Source organism: Olea europaea, unplaced genomic scaffold (assembly GCF_002742605.1).
Source record: "Olea europaea var. sylvestris unplaced genomic scaffold, O_europaea_v1 scaffold2363, whole genome shotgun sequence".
In the NCBI taxonomy this organism is placed as follows: Eukaryota; Viridiplantae; Streptophyta; class Magnoliopsida; order Lamiales; family Oleaceae; genus Olea; species Olea europaea.
Window position 1 is genome coordinate 5,326 of NW_019241761.1, and position 6,947 is coordinate 12,272.

Below are 6,947 nucleotides of genomic sequence, written 5' to 3' on the forward strand. Positions count from 1 at the left end.
TTGGCTTCTTGCAAACTTACACACTTTAGTAATACACCATCAGAGCGTTTCTTAAACAACTCTTCATCTATTAGTGTATAGTTAAGCAAACACAGCTTCATTCTCCTACTAATCCCTCCATTAGGTTCCTTAAGGAACCTTTTAATATTTGTTCTCCAATCCATTGCATCTCCATCTTGTATGCAGTGAAGTTCAATCTTTCTCGCCCTTCTTTGAGTCACGGGCAATATGATTCCATACTCACAAGTAGACTTCCAATTCAAAACCTTTGAGTATCCTGAGGCCATTTGGGTTAACTCATTTGCCACGTCATTAAATATCCTATTAACGCATTGAAGTTCTACTTGGTCGAATTCCTCCAACAACTCTTGGGCGATCTCATATTGACTTATAATGGAATCACTTTGGCATTTAAAATCACCAATCAATTGGTGGATTACCAATTGAGAATCGCCCCTAACAATCACATTTCTTACTGCCATATCTATCATTAGTTCTAGGCCTACAATTAAAGTTTCATATTCGGCCTGATTGTTGGTGCACATTCTGTCTAAAGTGAATGTGAACTTGTAGCAAATCCTTAAAGGATTAATCAATGCTACTCCTACTCCTGCACCTTTAGAGGTTTTTGACCCATCGAAATACAACACCCAAGGTTTCAACTCGAACGAATTGATTTCTAGTTCAATTTCTTCAGGCATGTCAAGGCATGGATGATCGGCTAGAAAATTAACCAAAGCTTGATTTTTAACTGCCTTTTGAGGTATATATTGTATCTCGAATTCTGATAAAGCTAGTGTCCAAAGGCCTGCCCTTTGGTGTAAAATAGGGCGCGAGAACATATACTTAACTAAATTTACTTTAAAAATTAAATAAACGGTTACGAACCGTAAATAAGCCCTTAATTTTGTACATGTGAAATATAATGCAAGACATAATTTTTCAATAGCAGAGTAATTACATTCACATTTCGTTAACCGTCTACTTAAGTAGTAAATTGTCCGTTCTTCACCAAATTGGTCTTTCTGTGCGACCATTCCAGCTATTGATTTTTTTTCAGTCGATACGTATACTTTCATTGGCCGTCCTTGGATTGGTGACACCAACACTGGTGGACTTGATAAATATGTCTTTAGGTTTTCGAAAACCTTTTGATGTTCTTCTTTTCAGACGAATTCGTCCTGATTTTTCAGCTTTAAGAGCGGCGAAAAGACTTTAGTTCGCCCTGCANGTTGAGAACATTTCTGATGGTAAAGAATAGATAACTATTCAGTTCTTAGACTTGGTAAAATTTGGAAAATGTGACCCTTGCTGTTCTGAAAGGTAACTTCGCAATTATGTCACTGTTTATCCTTTGTAATACTCAATTCTGAACTTCTAGATGATGCAGGAGCATAGTTAACTTTCCAATGCAGGAAATAAAAAGATTTCCTTGTGTTAATTTTAGTTCCTAGAGGCTTGTGTGCTGGAACTTTGTCGAGTTTAGCTTTGAATATCTAGAAACTTATAGTGTTTGGGAAACAGTGTCGTCTTTAATGTGTAACCAAAGAGGCATTTATGCTACTTTACTTTGGAAGGTAGAAATCTTTTGGAGCAAAACCAGTTCATGGTTGGCTAAGCTTAATGAGTTTACTTATAGGTTAAGAGTTATAAAATAAATAATTATTTTGTTGGTCAAAGTTGGAACTAAGGTTATTTATTTTGAAACTAAGCCCTACTTCAAAATAATTAACCTTTTTTAGTTATGAAGAAAAGTAACATATCCAAACATGTTTAGAAACAACAATGTATTTGAAATTAACTTTTAATGACTTTTAAGCTTAGCTAAACATGCTCTAAGATTTCTAAAATCCATATACTTATAAAGTGTTGTTGCAGGGAGTCTTTCTTCCTAATCAATGAAGTGTCTGGCTCAAGTGCATTCATCTCCCCAGATAGAGAGAGTTCCCTCAGTCCACTGATGAAGCTTTCTTGTTTTCTCTGATTTTAACAGGGAACTGTTCTTCTCGTTTTCCAACCGGCAGAGGAAGGAGGTGGAGGAGCAAAGAAAATGATAGATGCTGGAGCTTTAGAGAATGTCGAAGCCATCTTTGGGCTCCATGTAGCTTCTCATGTGCCATTGGCTGAAGTGGAAACTCGATCTGGCCCTCTTTTGGCTGGTAGTGGTTTTTTCGAATCTGTAATAAGTGGAAAAGGGGGTCATGCAGCCATTCCTCAGCACTCAATTGACCCGATATTGGCTGCATCAAATGTGATAGTCAGCTTACAGCATCTTGTCTCTCGGGAAGCTGACCCTCTTGACTCTCAGGTCCTTCACTCTCGCTCTCAGTCCACCCACGCTTGTTACATCTGTATCTTTTGCGTGTGAGTTCAGAAAATTATTTTGGTTAAACAGCCAGGCTAGTGTTTCTAGAAGGCGATCTCCGTTTCGTGGTTTTTGGTTGTAAAATAAGTGCATCTTCAGGTCTTGTTTGTGAACCAAGATTCTCTTCTAATTTTCATTCTTCCTTCACGGCAATTTTCCAACATTTGCGAAATCGCAGTTCTGATTTTACTTCTGGAATATCACTGGAAAAATTATAGAGAAACATCTTACACCAAGCATTTGTGTCTCGACTCTTTAATGAAAGGAACATCTTGTCCTACAGTTCCATTTAACTCTATTTGCTTGTTCTTCAACTATATAAATTTGATTGTATCTTGAATACCCATCCATGAAAGAATACATGACGTGTCCGGCAGTTGAATCTACTAAAAAATCCACCGTGGGCATTGGATACTCATCTTTGGGTGTAGCTATGTTTAAATTCCTAAAGTCTATACACACCCTTAGTTTACCATTCTTTTTTAGTACTGGCACGATATTGGACAACCATTCGACATATCTGGCTGTTCTTATAAAGCCTGCTTTCAATAATCGCTCTATCTCTTTCTTGATTTCAGGGAGTACATTGGGAGCAAAACGTCTAGGAGGCTGCCTATGAGGTTTAAAGTTAGGCTTAGTTGGTAACCTATATTCCACCAAGTCTCTATCTAGACCAGGCATTTGTTCATATTCCCAAGCAAAACAATCTTTGTACTCTTTTAGCAAAGCGATTAATTTATTACTAACCTCTTGATCGAACATCTGGCTGATGAATGTTAGATGATCTTCTCCTTCATTGCCAATATTTACTTTGATCAGAGGGTCTTGTGCTTGAGCGTATCCGGGTTTGACGATCCGCATTACTTCGTCATCCAGTTCTCTTGTAAGTACTTATTCTTCTAAACAGTCCACCTTGTTGACTTCTCGGCCAATGCTTCGTTCTAACTCGAATACTGCCGACTTTTCCTTCAGCGCTTTTAGGGCTGTCTCTTCTTTCGCCTTGTCATTGCATTACTTATTGAAAGCCATCAGTCTGGCTTTGAAGGCCTGAATGTCGGCCATTTGCTTTCGTAACTTAGAATCCATTCAAGACTCCTTGATTATTCTTTTGCCAATTACTGGCTTTTCCAGGGCCACTATATCTGTCTGAGCATTTCAGTGAGTGCGTCCACTGAAAATGGCTCTTCGCTTTGCGCGATAACTTGAGTTTCTTCCCCATCTTGTACCACCCTGACAGGTCCATAGTTTCCTTCGTACATGAACTTTTCTACCGAGTTTGCTTCTACGACAAAAGGCCTATGATCGGCCTGTACCACCTCTGCTTCGCCTTTGTTAATCCAAAAGATCATGCATTAATGGAGCGATGAGGGTATACAGTGACTTTCGTGTATCCAATCTCTTCCTAGTAGCACATTGTAACGAGTAGGACCATCTATTACAAAGAAGATAGTGGTCCTAGTAGTCGTCCCTATAGTTATGTCCAATGGCATAACTCCCTTAGCTGAAATTGCTCCTCCATTGAAGCTCGTGAGGATGACTTCTGTAGGAATCATGTCACTCTCTGTCTTTGCGAACTTCCTCATCATCCTAGATGGAATGGTGCTTATAGCTGCTTCATTGTCGACAAGCGCTTTTGTCACTGGGACGCTGTTAACTAGAGCTTTAACGTATAATGGCCTCAAGTGTTTAGTCAATTTCATGGCTGGCCGTTTAAAAATAACCTTTTAGGCAGCCTCTATTTCTACTTCCTGCTGGTTTTCTGTCGAATTATCCCCCTGTGATAAGTCGACATGCAGTATATCGCGCTGATCTTCTGTCTCCTGAACTTCCTTCTTACTTTTTTCTAATGCTTCCTCATCAGTTGCCCAACCTGTGGGAGGGGGCATTATTCTTGGAGGTGACCCATACTTTTCAAAGCGAGACACTCTCTTTTTCCTTTTGGGTGTCCCGTACAGTACGTAAAAATCGAAAGGACGCCCGGATGGTTCTCCCAACAAGTCTACTTCACGAACTCCCTCTCGATGTAGTTGCTTCAACAGAGTATTGCGCGATACTCCTCTCTTTCTTCCTTCTGCTTCTAGGTCGATTTCTTCTTCAATGTCTGTCATCCCATCGTCCTCTTCATCGTTGTAGACCTCTCTAGAAGTTTGGCCTTCTTCACATACTAGGCTTCTCCTTCATTGTCCTCCATCTCTTCTTATTTTTCTTTATTCTTGAATTCATTGGCTAGTAAGTAATTATTGGCCACGATAGGAGGTAACGTACCGAACTGGATGGTAAGGGGCTGATCTGGATCTTCTCTATCCCTTCTGTCCCGCTCAAACTTTGATCTCCCAGAAGAAGTTTCTGGCAGTTCCTTCATTGATTCATCTGTACCGGTCTCTTCACTATCTTTGAGGACATTTTGATTGACTACCTTGAGTAGTTTAGGCGCTTTAGGATGTGGCACTCCCTGTTGCTGCCTCATCATCCGTCCATAATTTCGTTGAAACGCCTTTGTTGGGTTATAGTCATCTTATCGAAGGGTATTGCCCTTCCTGCATTATACTGGAATTTATACTGGAATGAATGCCATACATTTGGCCGGCGAGGTTGCGGCCTGAATGTTCTTCCATTATCTGCTGGCCTGAACTGCCTCTCAAAAGGCGGTCCTCTATAGAATGATGTACCTCGCCCTCTACCAGGCTGAGTGTTTGGGAAGAATGTAGGGCGATGGGGATGCTGCCATATCCCTGGTTTCTCCGTATTGCCATTCATTTCTCTTTTATATCTTGCACACAGGACGTCTTCATCTTTTTTTTTGGTTCGTTCCCCTTGATTCGTTCAAAGACACTGTGATGTGGTTTATGATCCTCTTCTCCATCATCTACAACCAACTTGAATTTTGGCAACTTATTTTTGAATCCAGACGTCACCATGTTCACTCCAAGTGGCTGTGGAAAAGGATTTTCATCTACTGCCATCTTCTTCTTATTGTCGAACGTAATTCGTCCTAATTCAATAGCATCCTGCAATACATGGCGAAAATCCAAGCAATTGTTAATCAAATGTGACCATGCATTATGCCACTTACAATATTTTTTACCCTTAATTTGTTCAGGATTTGGCAATTTGTGCTTATCGCTCAACTTTATCTGCTTATCCCTATATAATTTATCAAATATAAGGTCGACTTTGGTTACGTCGAACGAGAACGTTCTAGCCTTTATATTTCCATCTTTTATGGGCTCATCTTTGCCCGATGGTCTAGGCTTGGCCATTATGAGACAAGTATATGTATCTCCTTTGACTAATTCGGCCAAACACATTTCGGCCTAGTCGTATGACTCTTCACTGATGGTATGAACATCAAAATTTGGGTCTTTGTAATAAGTCCCTTTACTAGAATTTTCCATCTGTTCTTCCTCTCTTATCATTCGTTCATACCTAATCACATTCGCACTCAACTGGAAAAGGTCAGGAAATTCCTTGTCCTGGAATTTCTCCTTTAAATCAAAGCTCAAGCAGCCCTGAGCGATTTTGACAAATTCTTTTTCGGGCAGAGGTACAAAACACTTGCTTCTTGCTGTCTTGAACCTTTGGAGAAAACTTTCTGCCCATTCGTTTGGCATTTGACGTAGATTCGCCAAATTAGCCAAAGTGACTTCAGACTCAGTTTTATAAAACTGAGCGTGAAATAACTGTTCCAATTGTTGCCATGTTTGAACAGAGTTCGCTGGCAAGTTGATGAACCAGGAGAAAGCTACTCCTGTTAACGAAATAGGAAAAAGCCTCATTTTATGATAATCGGTTACATCACCACTTTGCAATGTGAATCGCCCTATGTGTTCTAGACTAGACACCTCTCCTAAACCGGTAAACAGTGAGAATTCTGACACTTTGTACCCTCTAGGCCATGGATATGCTTGGTCTACCCAATCAGGATATGGCTTCGTGTACGTCGGCCTAATGACGGGACGCACCCCAAAAGCCATCTGATCCTGTACGATTTTCATAATCTGATTCCTCAACATGACGTTGGGATCATATGGAATTCCTACAGGCTGATTAACCGGTTGATTTGCATGAGGCCTGATGTTTGGTCCTTGATTGGCAACAAAATTACCATAATTAGGGCCATTAACATTAGCCTGAACATCTATTCCCTCATTAACACGGGGGTGTGCTGTCCATTGTTTAGGACATTATCTCTTATGTTTGGATTATCCCCCAAGTTAGGCGTACCACTACCATTGTTCTGATTTGGCACTGCAGTACCCCCTTGGTTTGAAGTAGAGGGACCAGAAAGTGGTTCTACCCCTTGATTCGGATTTAGGACTGAGGGATTATGTCCCACAATTGTCCTAGTTTGAAAGTGATTTGCAAGAGGTATAACCGGTTGACATATTTGGCTTACTAACTTATTCATTGTTTCGTTCAAAGTGTTTAGTTGTTTGGCCATGTTGTCATAGTATGCATTCTCGTTTTGGATAAATCTTTCCATATTATGAATACTTCGAAGATTTACTTGTTCAACAACATCTTGTGTGAGTTCTCCAAGTAATGCACGCATGGTTCGAGAACTCAACTCCGTCATTGGTTC